The sequence below is a fragment of the Scyliorhinus canicula genome, chromosome 3, assembly GCF_902713615.1.
Source record: "Scyliorhinus canicula chromosome 3, sScyCan1.1, whole genome shotgun sequence".
Taxonomy (NCBI): Eukaryota; Metazoa; Chordata; class Chondrichthyes; order Carcharhiniformes; family Scyliorhinidae; genus Scyliorhinus; species Scyliorhinus canicula.
This window is the reverse complement of record NC_052148.1, coordinates 270,524,403-270,544,391: the sequence shown is the minus strand read 5'-3', so window position 1 is coordinate 270,544,391 and position 19,989 is coordinate 270,524,403. Positions and strand designations below refer to the sequence as shown.

Here is a 19,989-nt window from a genome sequence, read left to right as displayed (position 1 = left end):
GCAAAAGGTCGGTATGGGGAGGGCACAGTACTATTTCCTAACCTAACTTTAGAACCCCCCCCACACACACACACACACACACACATCAACACACCACTGAGTGTGTAGACAACACATCAATCCAGTAATACCTATTTTCTTACAGCTAAGAATTTGGAGTCTGGTTTAGAAGCTGCAGTCACTTTATTGCTGCTGTTGATCTGTGGCAGTGTTACTCTCATCTCTACACTTGCACTCATTTCCCCAATCTTTTTACTTTCCTTACCTTAACTTTGTTCTTCTGCCTGCTGTCTGACCTTGTCCCTCCTCCTCACTTGCAATTTCAGGGCTGTGCGAGCGGAGTTTAAACTCTGATGTTGAACTTCTTGGAAACACACAAACTTTTTTTTTTGTATTCCTCCCCCCCCCCCCCCCCCCTCTCTCTTGCCCCCCTCCCCCCTTTCTCTTGCCCCCCTTCCTCCCTCTCCCCACCCGCTCCGAAACCTGGTCAGAACACGAGACAGACACGAACAGACTGACAAGAACAGGGCAAATCCCTACCAAACACACATGGAGGACACAACACAAAACGCAAGGGTTCAAGGTGAACTTAATTCAGAATCCAGAGGGTTAAATCATCCACCGCGTGGGGGAGGGGGCATTAATGAAAATCACTGTTGTTCTCGACGTGTTACCAACCTCACAATGACACGGGCAGCAGGCTAAAGTAACACTTGGCTGCAATAAACACTCCTCTTTCAGCTTGGGAAAAAAATATTGTTCATTTAAACAGGTACATTTCAGAAGGGGCAAGCGTTTCCTGCGAGGGGGGTTCCTGGGGTGACAGGATTCTCCCATGGGGGGGGGGGAGATTGGGTGGCCTCTGTTCTCACTGGAATTTAGAAAAATGAGAGGGAATGTATCTCACTAAAATGTATAGGGCTGGATTCTCCGATTGTCAGGCTGTGTCCCCACGCCGACATGGGAACGGTGGCGTACAGCCGAAAATTCGGCACAAAACGACCATTGATGATCCGTCTAGCTGGGGGCAAGCATGGCGGCAACACCCGCTCCTAGCTGCCTATACGACCCGGTGAATTGCCGGGTCCTTGGCCGCACATGCATACGGCGGCCGCCGCCTGCAGACCCGGCCTGTGAAATAGTGCCCCCCCCCCCCCCCTTTCGCCGGCTTGCGAGCCCCGGACCACCCCCCCCCCAACTGTGCCCCCAGCCCCTGACAAAGTCCCCCCTGCCCGCGGAACGGCCCTCCCCTCTCTGTGACGGCGCTGCACTGAGTCGGCAGCTGCCATGGCGAGTTCCTGACGGATGTGACCATGAGAGGCTCACGCCTTCGGGGACTCGGGGGCGGAGCATCGGGGTTGGGCCTCAGCTAACGTCCTGAGGCCGTTGATACGACGCGTGGTGGACTCCCAGATTCCACCGATTTGGAGGGGGCGGCGCATCGCAAAAGCGGCGCCAGCCCCGATTTGGTCGGAAACGGGTATTCTCCAGCCGAACGCAACTTTGCTGTCACCTACTTGTGACAATAAGCGATTTTCATTTCATTTCATTTCATTCATTGCCTATTTACCACGAGGCTTTGCATAACAGTCCAAGATTAGATTTTTGTTTTTGCTGAAGTGGGCAGTGCTTTCACCTCTGGAGTCAGCAGGCCCGCTATTCAAGTCCCGCTCCAGAGACGTAAAGACAAGGCAGACATTCCCCAGCGCAGATACCGAGAGAATGCTGCACTGTTTAAAATGCCCTTTCTTCAGACGAGACATTAAACTGAGGCCTTATTTCCACTCTTGGGCGGCACTAGTTTTGAAGAGTGGGAGAGTGTCCCCCAGTGTCATTGCCATTATTAACCCTCCTTCCCGTCTACAAAATTATGAGAGGTATGGACAGGGTGGATAGCAACAAGCTTTTCCCAAGAGTGGGGGTTTCAGTTACAAGGGGTCACGATTTCAAAGTGAGAGGGGGAAAGTTTAAGGGAGATGTGCGTGGAAAGTTTTTTACGCAGAGGGTGGTGGGTGCCTGGAACGCTTTACCAGCAGAGGTGGTAGAGGCGGGCACGATAGCATCATTTAAGAAGCATCTAGACAGGTATATGAATGGGCGGGAACAGAGGGAAGTAGACCTTGGAAAATAGGAGACAGGTTTAGATAAAGGATCTGGATCGGCACAGGCTGGGAGGGCCGAAGGGCCTGTTCCTGTGCTGTAATTTTCTTTGTTCTCTTTGTTCTTTGTTCCAACATTACTTCACCTAAAACATGAACAGATTATCTGGCAATTATTATTTTTTTCTTTTTAATAAATTTAGTGTACCCAATTAATTTTTCCCACTTAAGAGGCTATTTAGCGTGGCTATCCTGCACATCTTTGTGTTGTAGAGGCAAAACCCACACAAACACGGGGTGAATGTGCAAACTCCACATGGACAGTGACCCAGAGCCGAGATCGAACCTGGGACCTCGGCACCGTGAGACAGGAGTGCTAACCACTGCACCACCGTGCTGCCCGTCTGGCCTTTCTCAATCACATTCCAAAGATGTGCGGGTTAGGTGGATTGGCCATGCTAAATTGCCCGTAGTGTCCTAAAAAAGTAAGGTTAATGGGGGGGGTTGTTGGTTACGGGTATAGGGTGGATACGTGGGTTTGAGTAGGGTGACCATGGCTCGGCACAACATTGAGGGCCGAAGGGCCTGTTCTGTGCTGTACTGTTCTATGTTCTATGTTCTATTGCTATTTGTGGGGACTTCTGTGTGTGAATTGGCTGCTGTCTTTCCTGTGTTACAGGTATTGGCTGAAAGCACTTTGAGACATCCTAAAAAGGCGCTATAAAAGTGCAAGTCTTTCTTTCATTGCTTGGGGCATTGTCACGTCATTTACTTAGAGGCATGCCTTAACCAGGTGTGAACCACATAGCTGCCTCTGCCCAAAATTACCAGTGGACTTGAGACACTGAAAACTGTGACTTTGCAATGACAATAACTAACTCAACAATTGACTGACTGATGGAATTTAGGTTAGCGCTGTGTGCCTGAATTATAAACTTGGATGATTTAAGTGATGGGGACTATGTAATTGGGGATCTGGTATTGAGTAAAAGTGGAGTAAAGTCCCGATTGGTTAAATCCATACGAACGTATGGAATAGGAGCAGAGGTAGGCCATTCGGCCCCTCGAGCCTGCTCCGACATTTGATAAAATCATGACTGATGAAAAATGAGATGAAAATCTCTTATTGTCACAAGTAGGCTTCAAATGAAGTTACTGTGAAAAGCCCCTAGTCGCCACATTCCGGCACCTGTTCGGGGAGGCTGTTACGGGAATTGAACCCGTGCTGCTGGCCTTGTCCTGCATTACAAGCCAGCTGTTTAGCCCACTGTGCTAAATCAGCCCCTGGTCTGTTTGTGTTTCAAGTTCTACATTCCCGTCTACTCCCTTTGATAACCTTGCCTGAAAATAGTGTCTACCTCCACCTTAAAAATATGTAATGACTCCGCCTCGCCACCTTCGAGTTCCAAAGTCGCACAGCTCACAAGAGGAAGGATCCGGGTGAAGAATGAGTGTTCATCAAGCATTGCACCTATAGCAAAGCTCACAGCTCGCTGGGTCGTGTTGGGAAGTTCAGCGCCTCGATGTCACCTGCTTTGGGATTTCAACTCTTGTTGATTATTGTCCTTGCCCTGTTCGGAGTGATGGTTGGGGGGGGGGGGGGGGGGGGGGGGGGGGGGGAGAACACAACCTCCGTTTCAGAGAGGTCTTTTTGGGCAGGGGGACGAAATGGGGCTGAATTCCCGAGTCTGTTTAACCAGCTGGCTTTCTTTGTTTGACTCTAGGTTACACCAGGTTCTACCTGTGCCGTGTTTGGACTGGGCGGAGTGGGTCTGGCGGCCATTATGGGATGTCATGTTGCTGGTGCCACCCGGATCATTGGGGTCGACATCAATAACGATATATTCGCACGGGCCAAAGAGTTTGGCGCAACCGAATGTGTCAACCCCAAGGATTATGACAAGCCCATTCAGGAGGTTTTAGTTGGACTAACTGACGGTGGAGTGGATTACTCTTTTGAGTGTATTGGTAACGTCACGACCATGGTGAGTATGAATTTGTCCAGTAATTGCAATGGCATTAATGGTGAATGATACAGGCAGGCTGGCGTTGCTTATGCATGATCCAGGATGTCCTAGTTTCATTTTAAATAACCATAGAATTTACAGTGCAGAAGGAGTCCATTTGGCCCATCGAGTCTGTACCGGCCCTTGGAAAGACCACCCTACCTAAGCCCACACCTCCACCCTATCCCCGTAACCCCACCTAACCTTTTTTTGGGACACTAGGGTCAATTTAGCTTCGTCAATCCACCTAACCTGCACATCTTTGGGAGGAAACCGGAAACCCACGCAAACACGGGGAGAATGTGCAGACTCGGCACAGAGAATGACCCAAGCCGGGAATTGAACCTGGGACCCTAGTGCTGTGAAGCAACCATGCTAACCACTATGCTACCATCACTCACAGACAAGTGAAATATTTATAATAATCTTTATTGGTGTCACAAGTAGGCTTACATTAACACTGCAATAAAGTTACTGTGAAAAGCCCCTGGACGCCACACTCCAGTACCTATCTATCTCTGTCTTAAAGACACTCAGTGAATTGGCCTCCACAGCCTTCTGTGGCAAAGAGGTCCACAGATTCACCACCCTCTGGCTGAAGAAATTCCTCCTCAAATCTGTTTTAACGGATTGTACCTTTAGTCTGAAATGGTGTCCTCTGGTTCTAGTTTTTCCTACAAGTGGAAACATCCTCTCCACGTCCACTCTATCCAGGCCTCGCAATACGATCTCCTCTCATCCTTCTAAACTCCAACGAGTACAGACCCAGAATCCTCAAAAGTTCCTCACACGACAAGTTCTTCATTCCAGGGATCATTCTTGTGAACCTCCTCTGGACCCTTTCCAAGGCCTGCACATCCTTCCTTAGATACAGGGCCCAAAATTGCTCAGAATACTCTGACCAGTCTGACCAGAGCCTTATACAGCCTCAGAAGTACATCCCTGGTCTTGTATTCTAGCCCTCTTGACATGAATGCTAACATTGCGTTTGCCTTCTTAACTGCCGACTGACCCTGCACATTAACCTTAAGAGAATCGTGAACAAGGACTTTAGGAGAATCGTGAACAAGGACTCCCAAGTCCCTTTGTGCTTCTGCTTTCCGAAGCATTTCCCCATTTAGAAAATAGTCTATGCCTAGATTCCTCCTTCCAAAGTGCATAAACTCACACTTTTCCACATTGTATTTCATTGGCCACTTCATTGCCCATTCTCCTAGCTTGTCCAAGTCCTTCCGCAGCCCCCTTGCTTCCTCAATACTACCTGTCCCTCTACAGATCTTTGCATCATCTGCAAATTTAGCAACAGTCCCATCAGGGCTAGTCTAGCACAGGGCTAAATAGCTGGCTTTTAAAGCAGACCAAAGCAGGCCAGCAACACGGTTCAATTCCCGTACCAGCCTCCCCGAACAGGCGCTGGAATGTGGCGACTAGGGGCTTTTTGCAGTAAGTTCATTTGAAGATAGAGGTGTACAAGATGATGAGAGGCATGGATAGAGTGGATAGCCAGCGACTTTTCCCCAGTGCAGAAATGGCTGTCACGAGGGGACATGATTGGAGGTAGGTGTAGGGGCGAATTCAGAGGTGAGTTCTTTACAGAGAGTGGTGGGTGTGTGGAATGCACTGCCAGCAGAGGTGGTGGAGTCAAAGTCATTAGGGACATTTAAGCGACTCTTAGACAGGCACATGGACAGCAGTAAATTGAAGGGGTGTAGGTTAGGTTGATCTTAGAGTAGGATAAATGGTCGGCACAACATCGTGGGCTGAAGGGCCTGTACTGTGCTGTACTGTTCCATGTTCTAATCTCTAATCCCCATAGCTATCAAAAGTCAACCAATCTCAGTTTCAGCATTTTCAATTGACTTTCAGTCTTAACAGATTATTGGATTGGATTGGATCTGTTTATTGTCACGTGTACCGAGGTACAGTGAAAAGTATTTTTCTGCGAGCAACTCAACAGATCATTCAGTACATGGGAAGAAAAGGGAATAAAAGAAAATGCATAATAGCTCACTGGGCTAAATCGCTGGCTTTGAAAGCAGACCAAACAGGCCAGCAGCATGGTTCGATTCCCGTAACACCCTCCCCGAACAGGCACCGGAATGTGGCGACTAGGGGCTTTTCACAGTAACTTCATTTGAAGCCTACTCGTGACAATAAGCAATTTTCATTTTTCACAAGATATACAATGTAATTACATAAGCACCGGCATCGGATGAAGCATACAGGGTGTAGTGTTAATGAGGGTAGTCCATAAGAGGGTCATTTAGGAGTCTGGTGACGGTGGGGAAGAAGCTGTTTTTAAGTCTGTTCGTGCGTGTTCTCAAACTTCTGTATCAACGCTCAAATCCAATCCAGGGACCTGGGTTCAATTCCTGCCTAGGGTGACTGTTAATAAAGGATGGGATCAATACGCCACAGGGTGAGGATCTTAGATCAGAAGAGCCAGGAATCAAACCTGGGACCTTGGTGCTGTGAAGCAACAGTGCTGGCCACTGTGCTACCATGCTGCCCCCCCCCCCCCATCCCCCCCACCCCCTCCAAATGTATTTGCCCCAACATTTTCCCCCATTGCAAACTGTACAAATGGAATTCCTTTATCCCAATCCTCTGGATAATCTTGACAATAAGCCCTCAACATTGTATTGAATATCTGATGCCACCTTTCTAATGCTCCCTGCGATTCTGGATGGTAAGCAGTTGATTTAAATTGATTTATTCCTCAGCTATCCATAACCAGCAGAGGGCAGCAGAGCAGAGCTACTGATCAGCTGTTCTGGGGAAATTTGCATACGTGCAGTGCGGTCAGCCTAAGTTGAAGGTGAACCTGCGAAGAAGACCCAAGGAGTTTGAGTAAAGGCAAGCAACCAGCAGAGGGCAGCAGAGCAGAGCTACTGATCAGCTGTTCTGGGGAAATTTGCATACGTGCAGTGCGGTCAGCCTAAGTTGAAGGTGGTTTGTGGAGGGGCTGTTGGCAAGTGACAGTTAAACCCGAAACACTTTGTGAGTGTTTCCCACCCTACCTCCTCCTCTAACCAACCCCCCCACCCAACGGTGGTTGGGAAGCTGGAGCAGGGGCCTGTCGTGAAGGTGAGTGAGTGCCTTTAAATTTGCTTACCTTTCAGCGGGATCAGGGTTTGAGGTAATATCAGGTAAGCTCTTCCTTTCTTTTTCTTTTTCTTGTTTTTTTTTTAATCTAGAGGGGATGTCAGGGAAGGCAGTACAATGCTCCTCCTGCAGAATGTTTGAGGTGAGGGACGCCGTCAGTGTCCCTGCTGATTTCATCTGTGGGAAGTGCACCCAACTCCAGCTCCTCAAAAACCGTGTTAGGGACCTGGAGCTTGAGCTGGATGAACTTCGGATCATTCGGGAGGCAGAGGGGGTCATAGATAGGAGCTTCAGGGAAGTAGTTACACCAAAGACTGGAGATAGATGGGTAACTGTAAGAGGGACTGGGAAGAAGCAGTCAGTGCAGGGACCCCCTGCGGTCGTTCCCCTGAGTAACAAGTATACCGTTTTGGATACTTGTGGGGGGGACGACTTACCAGGGGTAAGCCATGGGGTACGGGCCTCTGGCACGGAGTCTGTCCCTGTTGCTCAGAAGGGAAGGGGGGAAAGGAGTAGAACATTAGTAATTGGGGACTCAATAGTCAGGGGCACAGATAGGAGATTTTGTGGGAGCGAGAGAGACTCACGTTTGGTATGTTGCCTCCCAGGTGCAAGGGTACGTGATGTCTCGGATCGTGTTTTCCGGGTCCTTAAGGGGGAGGGGGAGCAGCCCCAAGTCGTAGTCCACATTGGCACTAACGACATAGGTAGGAAAGGGGACAAGGATGTCAGGCAGGCCTTTAGGGAGCTAGGATGGAAGCTCAGAGCGAGAACAAACAGAGTTGTTATCTCTGGGTTGTTGCCCGTGCCACGTGATAGTGAGATGAGGAATAGGGAGAGAGAGCAATTAAACACGTGGCTACAGGGATGGTGCAGGCGGGAGGGATTCAGATTTCTGGATAACTGGGGCTCTTTCTGGGGAAGGTGGGACCTCTATAGACAGGATGGTCTACATCTGAACCTGAGGGGCACCAATATCCTGGGGGGGAGATTAGTTAGTACTCTTTGGGGGGGTTTAAACTAATTCAGCAGGGGCATGGGAACCTGGATTGTAGTTTTGGGGTGCGAGAGATTGAGAGTAGAGAGGTCAGGAGCACAGTTTTGACTTCGCAGGAGGGCGGCAGTGTTCAGGTCTGTGGTTTGAAGTGTGTCTATTTCAATGCCAGGAGTATACGAAATAAGGTAGGGGAACTGGCAGCATGGGTTGGTACCTGGGACTTCGACGTTGTGGCCATTTCAGAGACATGGATAGAGCAGGGACAGGAATGGTTGTTGCAGGTTCCGGGGTTTAGGTGCTTTAGTAAGGTCAGAGAAGGGGGCAAAAGAGGGGGAGGTGTGGCGCTGCTAGTCAAGGACAGTATTACGGTGGTAGAAAGGATGCAAGATGGGGACTCTTCTTCCGAGGTAGTATGGGCTGAGGTTAGAAACAGGAAAGGAGAGGTCACCCTGTTGGGAGTTTTCTATAGGCCACCTAATAGTTCTAGAGATGTAGAGGAAAGGATGGCGAAGATGATTCTGGAAAAGAGCGAAAGTAACAGGGTAGTTGTTATGGGAGACTTTAACTTTCCTAATATTGACTGGAAAATATATAGTTCGAGTACATTGGATGGGTCGTTCTTTGTACAATGTGTGCAGGAGGGTTTTCTGACACAATATGTTGACAGGCCAACAAGAGGTGAGGCCACTTTGGATTTGGTTTTGGGTAATGAACCAGGCCAGGTGTTAGATCTGGAGGTAGGTGAACACTTTGGAGACAGTGACCACAATTCGGTGACCTTTACGTTAGTGATGGAAAGGGATAAGTATACCCCGCAGAGCAAGAGTTATAGCTGGGGGAAGGGCAATTATGATGCCATTAGACATGACTTAGGATGTGTTGGTTGGAGAAGTAGGCTGCAAGGGTTGGGCACACTGGATATGTGGAGCTTGTTCAAGGAACAGCTATTGCATGTTCTTGATAAGTACGTACCAGTCAGGCAGGGAGGAAGGGGTCGAGCGAGGGAACCGTGGTTTACCAAAGAAGTGGAATCTCTTGTTAAGAGGAAGAAGGAGGCCTATGTGAAGATGAGGCGTGAAGTTTCAGTTGGGGCGCTTGATAGTTACAAGGAAGCGAGGAAGGATCTAAAGAGAGAGCTGAGACGAGCAAGGAGGGGACATGAGAAGTCTTTGGCAGGTAGGATCAAGGAAAACCCAAAAGCTTTCTATAGGTATGTCAGGAATAAAAGAATGACTAGGGTAAGAGTAGGGCCAGTCAAGGACAGTGGTGGGAAGTTGTGCGTGGAGGCTGAGGAGATAAGCGAGATACTAAATGAATACTTTTCGTCAGTATTCACTCAAGAAAAAGATAATATTGTGGAGGAGAATGCTGAGACCCAGGCTATTAGAATAGATGGCATTGAGGTGCGTAGGGAAGAAGTGTTGGCAATTCTGGACAAGGTGAAAATAGATAAGTCCCCGGGGCCGGATGGGATTTATCCTAGGATTCTCTGGGAAGCCAGGGAAGAGATTGCTGAGCCTTTGGCTTTGATTTTTAGCTCATCATTGGCTACAGGAATAGTGCCAGAGGACTGGAGGATAGCAAATGTGGTCCCTTTGTTCAAGAAGGGGAGTAGAGATAACCCCGGTAACTATAGGCCGGTGAGCCTAACGTCTGTGGTGGGTAAAGTCTTGGAGAGGATTATAAAAGATACGATTTATAATCATCTAGATAGGAATAATATGATTAGGGATAGTCAGCATGGTTTTGTGAAGGGTAGGTCATGCCTCACAAACCTTATCGAGTTCTTTGAGAAGGTGACTGAACAGGTAGACGAGGGTTAGAGCAGTTGATGTGGTGTATATGGATTTCAGTAAAGCGTTTGATAAGGTTCCCCACGGTCGGCTATTGCAGAAAATACGGAGGCTGGGGATTGAGGGTGATTTAGAGATGTGGATCAGAAATTGGCTAGTTGAAAGAAGACAGAGAGTGGTAGTTGATGGGAAATGTTCAGAATGGAGTTCAGTTACGAGTGGCGTACCACAAGGATCTGTTCTGGGGCCGTTGCTGTTTGTCATTTTTATAAATGACCTAGAGGAGGGCGCAGAAGGATGGGTGAGTAAATTTGCAGACGACACTAAAGTCGGTGGAGTTGTAGACAGTGCGGAAGGATGTTGCAGGTTACAGAGGGACATAGATAAGCTGCAGAGCTGGGCTGAGAGGTGGCAAATGGAGTTTAATGTGGAGAAGTGTGAGGTGATTCACTTTGGAAAGAATAACAGGAATGCGGAATATTTGGCTAATGGTAAAATTCTTGGTAGTGTGGATGAGCAGAGGGATCTCGGTGTCCATGTACATAGATCCCTGAAAGTTGCCACCCAGGTTGATAGGGTTGTGAAGAAGGCCTATGGTGTGTTGGCCTTTATTGGTAGAGGGATTGAGTTCCGGAGCCATGAGGTCATGATGCAGCTGTACCAAACTCTGGTACGGCCGCATTTGGAGTATTGCGTACAGTTCTGGTCGCCTCATTATAGGAAGGACGTGGAAGCTTTGGAACGGGTGCAGAGGAGATTTACCAGGATGTTGCCTGGTATGGAGGGAAAATCTTATGAGGAAAGGCTGATGGACTTGAGGTTGTTTTCGTTAGAGAGAAGAAGGTTAAGAGGTGACTTAATAGAGGCATACAAAATGATCAGAGGGTTAGATAGGGTGGACAGCGAGAGCCTTCTCCCGCGGATGGAGGTGGCTAGCACGAGAGGACATAGCCTTAAATTGAGGGGTAATAGATATAGGACAGAGGTCAGAGGTGGGTTTTTTACGCAAAGAGTGGTGAGGCCGTGGAATGCCCTACCTGCAACAGTAGTGAACTCGCCAACATTGAGGGCATTTAAAATTTATTGGATAAGCATATGGATGATAAGGGCATAGTGTAGGTTAGATGGCCTTTAGTTTTTTTTTTTTTTTCCATGTCGGTGCAACATCGAGGGCCGAAGGGCCTGTACTGCGCTGTATCGTTCTATGTTCTATGTTCTATGTTCTTTGATTAACCTTGAGGTAAAATTTGATCCCTGATCCGATTATATTTCTGTGGGTAGTCCTATCTAGTAAAGAATTTAAGTAACTCCACCACAATCTTTTTAGCTGTAATATTGCGTACTGGAATGGCCTCTGGAAACGTAGTAGACACATCCATTATAGTCAAAAGATACTGATTCCCACTTTTTGTTTAAGGAGCAGTCATATGCCATCAATTAAGACCCTTGTAAAAGGTTCCCCAAATGCTGGACTGGGTATTAAGGGCGCTGGTTTATCACTGCTTGAGGTTCCCTATCGCTTGACATGTATGACATGATCAACAAAATTTAACTACATCTTTGTGTAGTCCAAGCCAATAAAAATGTTTTTTGGGCAGCACGGTGGCACAGTGGTTAGCATTGCTGCCTACGGCGCTGAGGACCCGGGTTCGAATCCCGGCTCTGGGTCACTGTCCGTGTGGAGTTTGCACATTCTCCCCGTGCCTGCGTGGGTTTCGCCCCCACAACCCAAAGATGTGCAGGTTAGGCGGATTGGCCATACTAAATTGCCCCTTAATTGGAAAATAAAAATAATTGGATACTCTAAATTTATTTAAAAAAAAAAAAAAAAAATGTTTTTGTATTTTAGCTTGAGTTTTCCTTACTCCCAAATGACCTCCCACTGGTACCTCATGTGCAACCCGCAACACCTCCTTTCTATACCCGACTGGCAATACTACTTGATGAACTTCTGCCCACTTTTCATCCTTCTGCATATGTAAAGGTCTCCATTTTCTCATAATTTGACGGTAATAACACTCTGGTATACACTCAGATTCCTCGTCCATGTATGTTTTCTGATACATCCAGTTTATTTCGACATCTTTCTGTTGTAACTCCGCCAATTTTCCTGAACTAAAACTATCCGCCTCATCCTCCACCTGTTCTTGTTCATTTTCAAATATCTGATCAAAAATCGGTTCTGATAATTGCACTTCAACTTCATCTTCACTCTTTGATTTCTCCTCTTGTCTTAACCTGTGACTTTGCGACCGGGTTACTACACAATCTGGAAAAATCTCAGGATACCTGTCCTTCAACACTTCAGTTGCCTGATTTTCCACTGGCTTATCAACCACAGTTGGCATCACTCCCAACTGCAATCCAGCTGTATCATTACCCAAGATAAACTGTATTCCTGGACAAGATAGTTTCTCTATTACTCCTACTACCACTTCACCACTCCTCACTGGACTTTCCAACCTTACCTTATATAATGGAACACTGCTCCTCTCACCCTGAATTCCACATATTATCACCTTATCTGCCAATATTTTTCCCAAACTGCATAACTCCTCATCTCTTACCACTAAAGATTGACTAGCTCCTGTATCTCTTAAAATTGTGACTGCTTTACCTGCTCCTCCTGATGTGCATGAGTAAACTTTACCCACACAAGTAAATTCTTTAAAGAGATCTGGCACCTTCTTATCAACTCTTGATCAGGCTGTGCAACCTTTTGCACCTCCTTTGCTTCACTTGGGCTTTCATTTACCACTTTAACAAACCCGACTATCTTATCCTGCTTTACCATATCAGCCTTCCCAGTGCTTTTCTACCACCACCAACACTGTGACTTTACATGGCCTAGTTTATTACAGTGAAAACATTTTAAACGTTTCATGTCTCTTTCACCCTCCTAGATACCTTCTTTAATCTGAGGTACACTCTCCATATTATCTCCCATTAGATCACCTTTGCCTCTACCACTTGAGTATTTCTCATGTCCCCAGTTTCTATCCCTCACAGGCTGAAACTGATGTCGGAAACCAAGCTTTGATTTATGAACTAATTCATAATCATCTGCCATTTTACATCGATTTACATAGAATTTACAGTGCAGAAGGAGGCCATTCGGCCCATCGAGTCTGCACCGGCTCCTGGAAAGAGCACCCTACCCAAGGTTAACACCTCCACCCTATCCCCATAACCCAGTAACCCCACCCAACACTAAGGGCAATTTTGGACACTAAGGGCAATTTATCATGGCCAATCCACCTAACCTGCACATCTTTCGACTGTGGGAGGAAATCGGAGCACCCGGAGGAAACCCACGCAGACACGGGGAGGATGTGCAGACTCCACACAGACAGTGACCCAGCGGGGAATCGAACCTGGGACCCTGGAGCTGTGAAGCGATTGTGCTATCCACAATGCTACCGTGCTGCCCCCATTTCTGCTGCTAACCTCGCAGTTTAAACCCTCTGCTCTTCCACATGAGTTCTCACTACATCAGGAATTGAATTTTTGAGCTCCTCCAAATGTATATTTTCTCTGAGAGCTTCATACGTTTGGTCTATTTTCAAAGCCCTTATCCACCAAAATTACTCTGTTTGATCCTTTCAAACTCCATGGGCGGGAATCTATCAGCCCAGGGCTGGGCCGTGGTGGCGCAGCACTGGTCGGGGGCCGCTCTACGTGACCGGCCAGCCGTTTGCCGGCCCGGGATGGGCCAAGTGGCCGTTGTAAAAACACAGAGTCCCACCGGCGCCATCCACACCTGCTCTCAGCCGGCGGGACCTAGGGATGGAAGGGACAGGGGCGGCCTGTGGAGGGGGGGGGGATGTCCAACCCTGGGGAGGGGCCTCCGATGTATCCTGGTCCGCGATCGGGGCCCACCAATCGGTGGGCCGGCCTCTCTGCCTGGGGGCCTCGTTTCTGCTGCGCTGGCCCCTGTAGCGCTGCACCATGTTGCGTCGGGGCCATGCGTTGAGTGCCAGCGCCACTGTGCATGTGCCATGTATGTTTGACCAAATTCTTTCCTGAAATTTCTAAACCTTTGTCTGTAGGCTTCAGGCACAAGTTCATATGCACCGAAGATGGATTTTTTCACCTCCTCATATGTCCCAGATACCTCCTCCAATAGTGATTCAAACACTTCACTAGCCCAACCCACCAGCTTTGTTTTAATCAACAATACCACATGTCCTGTGGCCATTTCATTTTTTTTAGCTACCTTCTCAAATAAAATGAAAAAGGCTTCTACCTCCTTCACATCAAACCTTGGCACTGCATGGACATATTTAAATAGATCCCCACAAAGCCTTCGACTAAGATGCTCCTTCTCACTATCTTCATCACTATCCTCCAACTGTACCTTTCAATTAACGTCCGCCAATTTTAACTGACTGTCATATTTCATGGCCATTTTCTGAAGTTCAAACTTTCTCTCTTTATCTTTTTCCCTGATCTGTATCTCCCTTTCTCTTTCTTTTTGATAGACTTTAGATGGCAGAGATCAAAATCACACCTTCTTTGACAGGCTTCAGCTCCAATTCTAAAATGAAACCAAGAAACACAGACACACCCAAGCTTTACCTCAAAGCGAAACTAAAAAGCAGAGCCAGAGCTCAGCTCCACCCACACTCTGACATCATTGAAGCCAAACAGTTCTTAAAGTGGCATTCCCATGACAAACTATATTGTGAATAGTTACCAGGGACGCACTCTGGGGATTGAGGAGATTATCCTGCGTCATGTATTGAGAATGTAGTCTCTGAGCATGTTAATGTTGGCGGCTGGGTGAACAATATCTGGCACATCTGCCGCTGACACTCTTGGCCCTGCCTTTATCTTCAAACTTGATTATTCTCCCAATTGCCTGACTGCCCTCTTATTTTCAACACTTCAAAAACTCCAACTCATCCAAAACTCGGCTGCCTCATATCCTACCTTGCAGCTGATCCCATTGCCTCATCTCCCATGTGTTCACTGACGAACATTAGATCCCAGTCTATATCTCAATTTTAAAATTCATTATCAAATGGCTCTATATCCTTGTCCCTCAGTGTCCCCACAACACAGATCAGCTACTACCACCTTCCCGATCCCAGCAACTGTCCCCGGTCCCTACAACCCGACTTACCTCTGTAATCTGCTCCAGCCCATACACCCTTCCCATATTTGTAACCTTCTCCAGCCACAACAGCCCTCTATCTCTCTAACTTCCTGCAGCCCCTGCTGCCCTCCCCATTTCTGTTACCTTCTCCAGCCACAATCGCCCCACGATAACTGTAACCGCCTCCAGCTTTTACAAAGCTCCCCATCACTATAACTTTCTCCAGTCCATACAAATATTGATTCCTCCAATTTTTGCATCTTCCCGGAGAATTAATTTTGGAATGTGTACCAACATCAACATAATGTCTGTTATCATGTCCCAAGTAGAAATAATGATCTTTGTTCGTGTCATAAGAAGGCTTACATTAACACAGCAATAAAGCTCCTGTGAATATCCTCTAGTTGCCACACTCCGGCGCCTGTTGAGGTAAACTGAGGGAGAATTCAGAATGTCCAATGCACCTAACAAGCATGTCTTTCTGGACTTGTGGGAGTCATTATACTGCACTCCTTAAAACTTGTGAATTTGGTGGGGCTGCTGGCAGACGAGGAGGTGGCCGAGAGGGTTCGGGGGTGTATCGAGAGGTACCTTGAGGCCAATGACAACGGGGAGGTCCGAGTGGGGACGGTCTGGGAGGCATTGAAGGCGGTGATGAGGGGGGAATTGATCTCCATTCGTACCCATAGGGAGAGGGGGGAGCAGAGGGAGAGGGAGAGACTGATAGGGGAGATGGTGAGGGTGGATAGGAGATATGCGGAGGCTCCAGAGGAGGGATTACTGGGGGAGAGGCGTAGCCTTCAGGCCAGGTTCGACCTATTGACTACCAGAAAGGCGGAAGCTCAGTGGAGAAAAGCACAGGGGGCGGTGTATGAATACGGGGAGAAGGTGAGCAGGATGCTGGCACACCAGCTCTGAAAGCGGGACGCGGCCAGGGAGATTGGGGGAGTGACAGATAAGGCTGGAAAGGTGGTGCAGAGGGGAGTAGATGTTAATGGGGTCTTCAGAGACTTCTATGGGGAACTGTACCGGTCGGAGCCCCCGGTGGAGGGGGTGGAATGGGGCGCTTCTTGGACAAGCTGCGATTCCCGAGGGTGGAGGAGGAGCAGGTGGAGGGACTGGGGGCGCCGATTGAGCTGGAGGAGGTGGTCAAAGAGATAGGGAGCATGCAGTCGGGGGAGGCGCCGAGGCCGGATGGGTTTCCGGCGGAATTTTATAAAAGGTATTTGGACCTGTTGGGCCCCCTGTTGGTCCGGACCTTTAACGAGGCAATGGGGGGGGGGCTTTGCCCCCAACAATGTCACAGGCGCTGATTTCCTTGATCCTGAAGCGGGACAAGGACCCTCTGCAGTGCGGGGCATATCGGCCGATTTCGCTGCTGAACGCCGACGCTAAGCTCCTGGCAAAGGTCCTGGCCACTAGAATAGAGGATTGCGTTCCCGGAGTCATTCACGAGGACCAGACGGGGTTTGTGAAGGGAAGGCAGTTGAATACGAACGTGCGAAGGCTCCTCAATGTCATTATGATGCCGGCCATGGAAGAGGAGATAGTGGTGGCAATGGATGCGGAGAAGGCCTTTGATAGGGTTGATTGGGAGTATTTGTGGGAGGTGTTGGAGAGGTTTGGGTTTGGGGAGGGGTTTATCCGGTGGGTGAGGCTGCTCTACGAGGCCCCGATGGCGAGTGTAGCCACAAATAGGAGGAGGTCGGAGTACTTTTGGCTGTACCGGGGGACGATGCAGGGGTGCCCCCTGTCCCCCTTGCTCTTCACGTTGGCGATTGAGCCCCTGGCCATGGCATTGAGGGAGTCAGGGAACTGGAGGGGCCTGGTGCGGGGTGGGGAGGAGCATCGAGTGTCGCTGTATGCGGACGACCTGTTGCTGTATGTGGCGGACCCAGTGGGGGGGATGCCGGAGGTGATGAGGATTCTTAGTGAATTCGGGGGTTTCTCGGGGTATAAGTTGAACCTGGGCAAGAGTGAGTTGTTTGTGGTGCATCCGGGGGATCAAGAGGAGGGGATTGGTAGGCTCCCATTGAAGCAGGCAGGGAAGAGCTTTAGATACCTAGGGGTCCAGGTGGCTGGGAGCTGGGGGGCCCTGCACAAGCTCAACCTCACAAGGTTGGTGGAGCAGATGGAGGAGGAGTTTAAGAGGTGGGATATGTTACCGTTGTCACTGGCGGGGAGGGTGCAGTCCGTCAAGATGACGGTGCGCCCGAGGTTTTTGTTCCTGTTCCAGTGCCTCCCCATCCTTATCCCGAAGGCCTTTTTTAGGAGGGTCAACAGGAGTATCACGGGATTTGTGTGGGCGCATGGGACTCCGAGGGTGAGAAGAGTGTTCCTGGAATGAGGCAGGGATGCGGGGTGCTCGCGTTGCCCAACCTCTGTGGGTACTATTGGTCTGCCAACGCAGCAATGGTGCATAAGTGGGTAATGGACGAGGAAGGGGCAGCATGGAAGAGGATGGAGGCGGCGTCATGTGTGGGCACGAGCCTGGAGGCGCTGGTAACGGCGCCGTTGCCGCTCCCTCCAACGAGGTATACCACGAGCCCGGTGGTGGCGGCTACCCTCAAAATTTGGGGGCAATGGAGACGGCATAGGGGAGAAGTGGGGGGCTCGATGGAGGGAGCATTGATAGCAGATTCCTGGGCTGGCACAGGGCAGGGGTTAGAAGGCTGAGGGACCTGTTTGTGGAGGGGAGGTTCGCGAGCTTGGGGGAGTTAGAGGGGAAGTTTGGGCTCCCCCGGGGAACATGTTTAGGTACATGCAGGTGAGGGCGTTTGCCAGGCAGCAGGTGGAGGGGTTCCCCTTGCTGCCCCCACGAGGGGTGCGGGATCGGACATATACCGGGTGATGCAGGAGGTAGACGAGGCCTCGGTGGAGGAACTGAAGGGTAAATGGGAAGAGGAGCTGGGCGAGGAGATTGAGGAGAGGACGTGGGCAGATGCCCTGGAGAGAGTGAATTCCTCCTCTTCCTGTGCGAGGCTTAGCCTCATACAGTTCAGGGTGCTGCATAGGGCCCACATGACTGGGACGAGGATGAGTAGGTTTTTCGGGGGCGAGGACAGGTGTGCTAGATGCTCGGGGAGCCCAGTGAACCACGCCCATACGTTTTGTGCGTGCCCAGCGCTGGGGGAGTTTTGGAAGGGGGTAGCAAGGACGGTGTCGAGGGTGGTGGGATCCAGGGTCAAGCCAGGCTGGGGACTCGCAAATTTTGGGGTTGCAGTGGAGCCGGGAGTGCAGGAGGCGAAAGAGGCCGGTGTTCCTAGTTTGCGTCCCTAGTAGCCCGGCGGAGGATTCTTCTTCAGTGGAAGGATGCGAGGCCCCCAAGCGTGGAGGCCTGGATCAATGATATGGCGGGGTTCATTAAATTGGAGAAGGTGAAATTTGCCCTGAGGGGATCAGTACAAGGGTTCTTTAGGCGGTGGCAGCCTTTCCTGGACTTCCTGGCAGAACGGTAGGGAAATAGGCCGGCAGCAGCAGCAACCGGGGGGGGGGAAGGTTTGGATCGGGGGGAGGGTTTGTGGGATGTGGCGGGTGTTATCGCTTTCTCTTTTGTCGTTGGGTGTTCTTTTGGGTTTTTTTTCTCTTGTTTGTAGTTGCTTTTGAAGTTGGGTGGGAATTGCTCTTGGGGTGTTACCGCTGTTGTTTTGTTAATAGAGTTGAGCTGTTTATATTTTGTAAAAATTTTCAATAAAAATTATTTTTTTTTTAAAAACTTGTGAATTTGATGTGAAATCAAACAAAAATTAACATCACAATTCTGAACAGCTTTTTAGAATCAAACATGTCTATTTGAAACATAAGTCATATTTATCCATTTTAGTTGCTGTGGAAACAAAATAATTAATTTTGGTGCATCAGCCAAAATTTGCATGTTTCTTTTTATTTGGAATTACTTGACAAACCTGAAGACCAGGGATGTCCTTCTCAGGCTGTATGAGGCTCTGGTCAGACCCCATTTGGAGTATTGTGAGCAGTTTTGGGCCCCACGTCTAAGGAAGGATGAACTGGCCTCGGAAAGGGTCCAGAGGAGGTTTACAAGAATGATGCCTTGTCGTATGAGGAACGGTTGAGGACTCTGGGTCTGCAGTCGTTGAAGGATGAGGGGGGATCTTATTGAAAATTACAGGATACTGCGAGGCCTGGATACAGTGGCTGTAGGAACAACTAGAACCAGAGGACACAATCCCAAACTAAAGGGACGATCCTTTAAAAGAGATGAGGAGGAATTTCTTCAGCCAGAGGGTGGTGAATCTGTGGAACCCTTTGCCGCAGAAGGCTGTGGAGGCCAAATTACTGAGCGTCTTTAATAATCATCTTTGTCAAAAGTAGGCTTACATTGCAGTGTTAATGTAAGCCTACTTGTGACAATAAAGATTATTATTACATAGCAATGAAGTTACTGTGAAAAAACTAGGGGCTGATTCCAGCGCCTGTTCGGATACACCGAGGGAGAATTCAGAATGTCCAAATTACGTAACAGCACTTCTTTTGGGACTAGTGAGTGGGAACCGGAGCACCGGGAGGAAATCACGCGGACACGGGAAGAACATTCGATTCCGCAAAGAGTGACCCAGCCAGGAATAGAACTTGGGACCCTGGAACTGTGAAGCCACAATGCTAACTATTATGCTACCTTGCAAGATAGAGATAGATAGGTTCTTGATTAATAGGAGGATCAGGGGTTATGGGAGAAGGCAAGAAATGAAAATGAAAATTGCTTATTGTCACGAGTAGGCTTCAATGAAGTTACTGTGAAAAGCCCCTAGTCGCCACATTCCGGCACCTGTCCGGGGAGGCTGGTACGGGAATCGAACCGTGCTGCTGGCCTGGTTGGTCTGCTTTAAAAGCCAGCGATTTAGCCTTGTGAGCTAAACCAGCCCCAAGAGAA

The 19,989-nt window shown here is 48.9% G+C and overlaps 1 protein-coding gene across 4 annotated transcripts in view; it reads right to left on the bottom strand.

The window, feature by feature from the left end:
• Nucleotides 1–19,989, bottom strand: part of LOC119963527 (protein TBATA-like) — an 86,241-nt gene that overhangs the window by 59,825 nt on the left and 6,427 nt on the right. For 2 of the 4 annotated variants that reach the window (XM_038792798.1, XM_038792794.1), the window contains exon 1: nt 266–392. The exons of 1 other annotated variant lie outside the window; for it this stretch is intronic. The gene's annotated coding sequence lies outside the window, so the exon portion shown is untranslated. Of the gene's footprint in view, nt 1–265; nt 393–540; nt 765–19,989 lie in introns of those variants that run through there. One more of the 4 variants, XM_038792797.1, reaches the window with a different exon arrangement.